Here is a 10,000-nt window from a genome sequence, read left to right as displayed (position 1 = left end):
GGTGTCTGCTCTACTGTGACTGACTGGGTGTCTGCTCTACTGTGACTGACTGGGTGTCTGCTCAACTGTGACTGACTGGGTGTCTGCTCTACTGTGACTGACTGGGTTTCTGCTCTACTGTGACTGACTGGGTGTCTGCTCTACTGTGACTGACTGGGTGTCTGCTCAACTGTGACTGACTGGGTGTCTGCTGTACTTCCGGCGCCGACAGAGATGGCCGCCTCGCTTCGCGTTCCTAGGAAACTATGCAGTTTTTTGTTTTTTAACGTGTTATTTCTTACATTAGTACCCCAGGTCATCTTAGGTTTCATTACATACAGTCGAGAAGAACTACTGAATATAAGATCAGCGTCAACTCACCATCAGTACGACCAAGAATATGACTTTCCCGAAGCGGATCTTGTTTTTTGCCTTCCACCCGGGACAATGGATCGGATCCCAGCCGGTGAACCAAAACAACAACGCTGTAAAAGGGACAGACTAAGCGGCCTTCTGGTCAGGCTCCGGAGACGGGCACATCACGCACCAATCCCTAGCATACTACTCGCCAATGTCCAGTCTCTTGACAACAATGTTGATGAAATCCGAGCAATGGTAGCATTCCAGAGAGACATCAGAGACAGTAACATTCTTTGCTTCACGGAAACATGGCTCACTCGAGACACGCTATCAGAGTCGGTACAGCCAGCTATTTTCTTTGCGCATCGCGCCGACAGAAACAACCATCTTTCTGGTAAGAAGAGGGGCGGGGGGGGGGGGGGGGGGGTATGCCTTATGATTAACGGGACGTGGTGTGATCATAACAACATACAGGAACTCAAGTCCTTCTGTTCACCTGATTTAGAATTCCTCACAATAAAATGTCGACCGCATTATCTACCAAGGGAATTCTCTTCGATTATAATCACAGCCGTATATATTCCCCCCCAAGCAGACACATCGTTGGCCCTGAACAAACTTTATTTGACTCTATGTAAACTGGAAACCACATATCCTGAGGCTGCATTCATTGTAGCTGGGGATTTTAACAAGGCTAATCTGAAAACAAGACTCCCATATCGATTGTGCAACCAGGGCTGGTAAAACCCTGGATCATTGTTATTCTAACTTCCGCGACACATATAAGGCCCTCCCCCGCCCTCCTTTTGGAAAAGCTGACCACGACTCCATTTTGTTGCTTCCAGCCTATAGACAGAAACTAAAACAGGAAGCTCCCGCTCTCAGGTCTGTTCAACGCTGGTCCGACCAATCTGATTCCACGCTTCAAGACTGCTTCCATCACGTGGATTGGGATATGTTCCGCAATGCGTCAAACAACAACATTGACGAATACGCTGATTTGGTGAGCGAGTTCATTAGCAAGTGCATTGGCGATGTCGTACCCACAGCAACTATTAAAACATTCCCCAACCAGAAACCGTGGATTGATGGCAGCATTCGCGCGAAACTGAAAGCGTGAACCACTGCTTTTAATCAGGGCAAGGTGACCGGAAACATGACCGAATATAAAAAGTGTAGCTATTCCCTCCGCAAATCAATCAAACAAGCTAAGCGTCAGTATAGAGAGTATAGAGTCGCAATTCAACGGCTCAGACACAAGAGGTATGTGGCAGGGTCTACAGTCAATCACGGATTACAAAAAGAAAACCAGCCCAGTCACGGACCAGGATGTCTTGCTCCCAGACAGACTAAACAACTTCTTTGCTCGCTTTGAGGACAATATAGTACCACTGACACGGCCCGCTACCAAAACCTGCGGACTCTCCTTCACTGCAGCCAACATGAGTAAAACATTTAAACGTGTTAACCCTCGCAAGGCTGCAGGCCCAGACGGCATCCCCAGCCGCGTCCTCAGAGCATGCGCAGACCAGCTGGCTGGTGTGTTTACGGACATATTCAAACAATCCTTATCCCAGTCTGCTGTTCCCACATGCTTCAAGAGGGCCACCATTGTTCCTGTTCCCAAGAAAACTAAGGTAACTGAGCTAAACGACTACCGTCTCGTAGCACTCACTTCCGTCATCATGAAGTGCTTTGAGAGACTAGTCAAGGACCATATCACCTCCACCCTACCTGACACACTAGACCCACTCCAATTTGCTTACCGCCCCAATAGGTCCACCGATGATGCAATCGCAACCACACTGCACACTACCCTAACCCATCTGGACAAGAGGAATAAACTCATCATCAAGACCCTGGGTCTCGACCCCGCCCTGTGCAACTGGGTACTGGACTTCCTGACGGGTTGCCCCCAGGTGGTGAGGGTAGGTAACAACATCTCTACCCCGCTGATCCTCCACACTGGGGCCCCACACGGGTGCATTCTGAGCCCTCTCCTGTACCCCCTGTTCACCCACGACTGCGTGGCCATGCACGACACCAACTCAATCATCAAGTTTGCAGACGACACTACAGTGGTAGGCTTGATTATCAACAACGACGAGAAGGCCTACAGGGAGGAGGTGAGGGCACTCGGAGTGTGGTGTCAGGAAAATAACCTCACATGAAACGTCAACAAAACAAAGGAGATGATCGTGGACTTCAGGAAACAGCAGAGGGAGCACCCCCCTATCCACATCAACGAGGGTAGAAAGTTTTAAGTTCCTCGGCGTACACATCACGGACAAACTGAATTGGTCCACCCACACAGACAGCGTGGTGACGAAGGTGCAGCATCGCCACTTCAACCTCAGGAGGCTGAAGAAATTTGGCTTGTCACCAAAAGCACTCACAAACTTCTACAGATGCACAATCGAGAGCATCCTTTCGGGCCTGATACGGCAACTGTTCTGCCCACAACCGTAAGGCTCTCCAGAGGGTAGTGAGGTCTGCACAACGCATCACCGGGGGCAAACTACCTGCCCTCCAGGACACCTACACCACCCGATGTCACAGGAGGGCCATAAAGATCATCAAGGACAACAACCACCCGAGCCACTGCCTGTTCACCCCGCTATCATCCAGAAGGCGAGGTCAGTACAGGTGCATCAAAGCAGGGACCAAGAGACTGAAAATCAGCTTCTATCTCAAGGCCATCAGACTGTTAAACAGCCACCACTAACATTGAGTGGCTGCTAAAATAAATGTAAAAAAAAAACAATGCCACTTAATATAATGTTTACATATCCTACATTACTCATCTCATATACTGTACTCTATACCACCTACTGCATCTTGCCATCTTTATGTAATACATGTATCACTAGCCACTTTAAACAATGCCACTTTTATATGTTTATATACCCTACATTACTCATATCATATGTATATACTGTACTGTGACTGAATGGCTGTCTGTGGGACGGCTCCGCTCTTGCTCCTCTCCTCTCCGCAGTTCGCCTCACAGTACGTTTTCCCGTTCGCTCCCGTTGACTTTACGCGCAACTCGACGTCTGCAGATAAACACACACACACACACACAGTAGCCTGGTGTACCCTCACAGCACTCAAACCCCCCCATCGATGGAGGTATATATCGAATACTCACACCGGGAGTCTCTATCACCCTCTACAAAACTGCCTTCCTTCATTTCTGCTGAGGATTTTTCATCAAGAGGGTAGCCGAAATGTTTTTTTTTCTCGTTTGAGTTTATCAAAATGTTGGAGAAATGTCTATTGACTCAGAGTCGCGTTCAAAGCGCAGAGCTCGGAATCTTTGCGGATTGACTGAAGGGGATCCCGGATCAATTATTTATCTCCTTTCCACATCGGAGCAAGAGTTTGCATGCAAAAGGTGGTTTATTTCGGCAAGGTAAGACTCGTGCATTTTCTAAATAGGGTAAAAACCCTTTCCTTATCGCCCAAGCAGTCTTGTTGCTGTGTTTTCTGGCTACTTTAAACAGTATAACATTTTGCATGTTGGTGGGTGTGCGAGGTGGAATATATTTAGTGATACGAAAAATATAAACAATTAAATTAGTTAAAATTAGGCTCAATGGTGCAACGAAAGAGTTGTGCAACAGTTTATTGGGGGGGGGGGGGGGGGGGGGGGGGGACAGGCTGGCGGCTGCAATCAATAAGATCATAAACATTACTGAAATATGATGTAATAAATCCACAATTCACACACCTTATTAAACCAGGCAATTTAACGGAAGTCTATTTAATCAATAAAGAAATGCCTAGTTTTACCTTCAGGCTATATTTAGGTTTTGTAATATATAGTTATTAATCTCCATTAATCATCTCAGTTATTAAAGGCTACCAGGTGTCCAGGTGTTGCGTTTAAAGTCCGTGATCACTCAGGGGAGTGACGAACGCAATTAGAAACGTTTGCGTCTTTCGCAACATTTTACAGTCTCTCCCTCCCACACCCGCCCGCCTTCTTACCGTGAATACCGTCTAATTTATTGCACAGAAAAGGGAAACTTGGATTACAGATATTCGCATAGATGTAAACGATTTGATAATGTCTAATGAACACGAGCTCAACCGCAGAGATGTAGCCTATGTAACATGTTATGGTCGAATATAACAAAAATGTTCTTAGTCGAGTGGGTCAAAATTTACTTTTTAGCTGCATCTGTAATATGGCTGCATATAGTCCGCTCAGGCGTTATCTGTGAAGGTTCCTATAGTCCGCTCAGGCGTTATCTGTGAAGGTTCCTATAGTCCGCTCAGGCGTTATCTGTGAAGGTTCCTATAGTCCGCTCAGGCGTTATCTGTGAAGGTTCATATAGTCCGCTCAGGCGTTATCTGTGAAGGTTCATATAGTCCGCTCAGGCGTTATCTCTGAAGGTTCATGTAGTCCGCTCAGGCGTTATCTGTGAAGGTTCATATAGTCCGCTCCGGCGTTATCTGTGAAGGTTCATATAGACAGCTCAGGCGTTATCTGTGAAGGTTCATATAGACCACTCAGGTGTTATCCGTGAAGGTTCAATAAGTTCCCTCAGGCGTTATCTGTGAAGGTTCATATAGTCCGCTCAGGTGTTATCTGTGAAGGTTCATATAGTCCGCTCCGGCGTTATCTGTGAAGGTTCATATAGACAGCTCAGGCGTTATCTGTGAAGGTTCATATAGACCACTCAGGTGTTATCCGTGAAGGTTCAATAAGTTCCCTCAGGCGTTATCTGTGAAGGTTCATATAGTCCGCTCCGGCGTTATCTGTGAAGGTTCATATAGACAGCTCAGGCGTTATCTGTGAAGGTTCATATAGACCACTCAGGTGTTATCCGTGAAGGTTCAATAAGTTCCCTCAGGTGTTATCTGTGAAGGTTCATATAGTCCGCTCCGGCGTTATCTGTGAAGGTTCATATAGACAGCTCAGGCGTTATCTGTGAAGGTTCATATAGACCACTCAGGTGTTATCCTTGAAGGTTCAATAAGTTCCCTCAGGCGTTATCTGTGAAGGTTCATATAGTCCGCTCAGGTGTTATCTGTGAAGCTAAATATAGTCCGCTCATGTTTTATCCGTACTAGCGTCCAGGGACCTTGAGAAGACACAAGACAGTGATAACGATTGATGCTGGTTTTGGCAGGGAGATAATGACTTGTGTAAATTGCAGGTAAATACTTCTCTGAATGAAAGAATACATCTATGTCGACTCAGCTCCCCTGATCCAGGGCCTGTATTCATAGGACTGCTGATCTAGGATCAGATCCCCCCCCCCCCCCCCATGGCCTTGTGATCTTATTTATTGAGATGGAAAATACATAACTGATCCTAGATCAGCTCTCCTACTGTAGTCTGAGACGCTTCATGAATCCGGGGCCAACTGGCATCACATGTTCCTGTGGAGAGGTATTTTAAAACAGATCCTCCGTCATGATTGGTCACTGGAGCCTTAGGTCCCATCACATAGGTAAATCAACATTAGCTGTTGTTATTTAGCCTTTATTTAACTAGGCAAGTCATTTATGAACAAATTCTTATTTACAATGACGGCCTGGCGGGGAACAGTGGGTTAATTGCCTTGTTCAGGGGCAGAAAGACAGATTTTTACCTTGTCAGCTCGGGGATTCAATCAAGCAACCTTTCGGTTACTGGTCCAAAGCTCTAACCACTAGGCTACCTGCTGGTTATTAGTCCAACACTCTAACCACTAGGCTACCTGCCTCCTCTAACCACTAGACTACCTGCCTCCTCTAACCACTAGACTACCTGCCTCCTCTAACCACTAGGCTACCTGCCTCCTCTAACCACTAGGCTACCTCCCTCCTCTAACCACTAGGCTACCTGCCTCCTCTAACCACTAGACTACCTTCCTCCTCTAACCACTAGACTACCTGCCTCCTCTAACCACTAGGCTACCTGCCTCCTCTATACTCTAACCACTAGGCTACCTGCCTCATCTAACAACTAAGCCACCTGCCTCCTCTAACCACGAGGCTACCTGCCTCCTCTAACCACTAGGCCACCTGCCTCCTCTAACCACTAGGCCACCTGCCTCCTCTAACTACTAGGCCACCTGCCTCATCTAACCACTAGGCTACCTGCCTCCTCTAACCACTAGACTACCTGCCTCATCTAACCACTAGGCCACCTGCTTCCTCTAACCACTAGGCTACCTGCCACCCTCCTCTAACCACAAGGCTACCTGTCTACTCTAACCACTAGGCTACCTGCCTCCTCTAACCACTAGGCTACCTTCTTCCTCTAACCACTAGGCTACCTTCCTCCTCTAACCACTAGGCTACCTGCCTCCTCTAACCACTAGGCTACCTTCCTCCTCTAACCACTAGACTACCTGCCTCCTCTAACCACTAGACTACATGCCTCATCTAACAACTAGGCCACCTGCCTCCTCTAACCACGAGGCTACCTGCCTCCTCTAACCACGAGGCTACCTGCCTCCTCTAACTACTAGGCCACCTGCCTCCTCTAACCACGAGGCCACCTGCCTCCTCTAACCACTATGCTACCTGCCTCCTCTAACCACTAGACCACCTGCCTCCTCTAACCACTAGGCCACCTGCCTCCTCTAACCACTAGGCTACCTGCCTCCTCTAACCACTAGGCTACCTGCCTCCTCTAACCACTAGGCCACCTGCCTCCTCTAACCACTAGGCCACCTGCCTCCTCTAACCACTAGGCCACCTGCCTCCTCTAACCACTAGGCTACCTGCCTCCTCTAACCACTAGGCCACCTGCCTCCTCTAACCACTAGGCTACCTGCATCCTCTAACCACTAGGCCACCTGCCTCCTCTAACCACTAGGCTACCTGCCTCCTCTAACCACTAGGCTACCTGCCTCCTGTAACCACTAGGCCACCTGCCTCCTCTAACCACTAGACTACCTGCATCCTCTAACCACTAGGCCACCTGCCTCCTGTAACCACTAGGCCACCTGCCTCCTCTAACCACTAGGCTACCTGCATCCTCTAACCACTAGGCCACCTGCCTCCTCTAACCACTAGGCCACCTGCCTCCTCTAACCACTAGGCTACCTGCCTCCTGTAACCACTAGGCCACCTGCCTCCTCTAACCACTAGACTACCTGCCTCCTCTAACCACTAGGCCACCTGGCTCCTCCAACCACTAGTCCACCTGCCTCCTCTAACCACTAGACTACCTGCCTCCTCTAACCACTAGGCCACCTGGCTCCTCCAACCACTAGACTACCTGCCTCCTCTAACCACTAGTCCACCTGCCTCCTCTAACCACTAGACCACCTGCCTCCTCTAACCACTAGTCCACCTGCCTCCTCTAACCACTAGACCACCTGCCTCCTCTAACCACTAGGCCACCTGCCTCCTCTAACCACTAGGCCACCTGGCTCCTCCAACCACTAGGCTACCTGCCTCCTCCAACCACTAGGCCACCTGCCTCCTCTAACCACTAGGCTACCTGCCTCCTCCAACCACTAGACTACCTGCCTCCTCTAACCACTAGACTACCTGCCTCCTCTAACCACTAGGCTACCTGCCTCCTCCAACCACTAGGCCACCTGCCTCCTCTAACCACTAGACCACCTGCCTCCTCTAACCACTAGGCCACCTGGCTCCTCTAACCACTAGTCCACCTGCCTCCTCTAACCACTAGACCACCTGCCTCCTCTAACCACTAGACCACCTGCCTCCTCTAACCACTAGTCCACCTGCCTCCTCTAACCACTAGGCTACCTGCCTCCTCTAACCACTAGGCCACCTGGCTCCTCCAACCACTAGGCTACCTGCCTCCTCTAACCACTAGGCTACCTGCCTCCTCTAACCACTAGGCTACCTGCCTCCTCTAACCACTAGGCCACCTGGCTCCTCCAACCACTAGGCTACCTGCCTCCTCTAACCACTAGGCTACCTGCCTCCTCTAACCACTAGGCCACCTGGCTCCTCCAACCACTAGGCCACCTGGCTCCTCCAACCACTAGGCTACCTGCCTCCTCTAACCACTAGGCCACCTGGCTCCTCCAACCACTAGGCCATCTGTAACATTAGTGGGTTTCTCACGGACACAATACAGCGGTTTTGATTTTGAGACTGGAGTGCAATGCAATGCACACAATGAGTGTTGAGCAGATGATATTGTCGGTGTAACTAAATGATTGTGTTCCTAGCTCCAACAGTAATATCTAACTAGATGCTTGTGTTTCTAGCTCCAACAGTACAGTAATATCTAACTAAATGCTTGTGTTCCCAGCTCCAACAGTGCAGTGGTATCTAACTAAATGCTTGTGTTCCCAGCTCCAACAGTGCAGTAGTATCTAACAATTCATATCTAACAGTTTCACAACATATACCCAACACACACACATATATAAGTAAAGGAATGAACTTTAATAGGTGCACTCAAATGTTGTGAAAGAAATGTGATTATTTTGCTGAAATTAAATCGGATATTGATAGATTTATATTGATTTTGATTTGAAGACTTATATTGTAGTGTTACTGTAACAACAGGTGTCTCTAGCTCTATCTGCCAAATATCTGTTGTTGCTATGAGGACGATAACACTGTGTTGTTGCTATGAGGACTAGAACACTGTGTTGTTGCTGTAATGACTATAATGAAATCAAATCAAATCAAATGTATTTATATAGCCCTTCGTACATCAGCTGATATCTCAAAGTGCTGTACAGAAACCCAGCCTAAAACCCCAAACAGCAAGCAATGCAGGTGTAGAAGCACGGTGGCTAGGAAAAACTCCCTAGAAAGGCCAAAACCTAGGAAGAAACCTAGAGAGGAACCAGGCTCTGAGGGGTGGCCTCTACTGGCTGTGCCGGGTGGAGATTATAACAGAACATGGCCAAGATGTTAAAATGTTCATAAATGACCAGCATGGTCCAATAATAATAAGGCAGAACAGTTGAAACTGGAGCAGCAGCACGGCCAGGTGGACTGGGGACAGTAAGGAGTCATCATGCCAGGTAGTCCTGAGGCATGGTCCTAGGGCTCAGGTCCTCCGAGGGAGAGAAAGAAAGACAGAAAGACAGAAAGAGAGAATTAGAGAGAGCACACTTAAATTCACACAGGACACCGAATAGGACAGGAGAAGTACTCCAGATATAACAAACTGACCCTAGCCCCCCGACACATAAACTACTGCAGCATAAATACTGGAGGCTGAGACACTGTGTTGTTGCTATAATGACTCTAACTATACTATGAGGACTAGAACACTGTGTTGTTGGGGGAGGACTGGAAGGACTGGAACACTGTGCTGTTGCTATAAGGACTATAACACTGTGTTGTTACTATAATGACTATAACACCGTGTTGTTACTATGAGGACTATAACACTGTGTTGTTGCTATGAGGACTATACCACTGTGTTGTTGCTATGAGGACTATAACACTGTGTTGTTGCTATAATGACTATAACACTGTGTTGTTACTGTGAGGACTATAACACTGTGTTGTTACTGTAATGACTATAACACTGTGTTGTTGCTATGAGGACTAGAACACTGTGTTGTTACTGTGAGGACAATAGCACTGTGTTGTTACTGTGAGGACTATAACACTGTGTTGTTGCTATAATGACTATAACAACGTGTTGTTGCTATAAGGACTAGAACACTGTCTTGTTGCTATAAAGACTAGAACACTGTGTTGTTACTGC

General features: G+C 47.9%; 1 protein-coding gene across 1 annotated transcript in view; it reads left to right on the top strand.

The window, feature by feature from the left end:
• Positions 1-3,466: 3,466 nt before the first annotated feature.
• Positions 3,467-10,000, top strand: part of LOC110536526 (potassium voltage-gated channel subfamily B member 2-like) — a 15,263-nt gene continuing 8,729 nt past the window's right edge. Inside the window, exon 1 of the mRNA XM_021622292.2 lies at positions 3,467-3,754. The gene's annotated coding sequence lies outside the window, so the exon portion shown is untranslated. The remainder of the gene's footprint in view (positions 3,755-10,000) is intronic.

This window comes from Oncorhynchus mykiss, chromosome 11 (assembly GCF_013265735.2).
Source record: "Oncorhynchus mykiss isolate Arlee chromosome 11, USDA_OmykA_1.1, whole genome shotgun sequence".
In the NCBI taxonomy this organism is placed as follows: Eukaryota; Metazoa; Chordata; class Actinopteri; order Salmoniformes; family Salmonidae; genus Oncorhynchus; species Oncorhynchus mykiss.
Note: the sequence above shows the minus strand (reverse complement) of the source record. Positions and strands in the feature narration are given on the sequence as shown.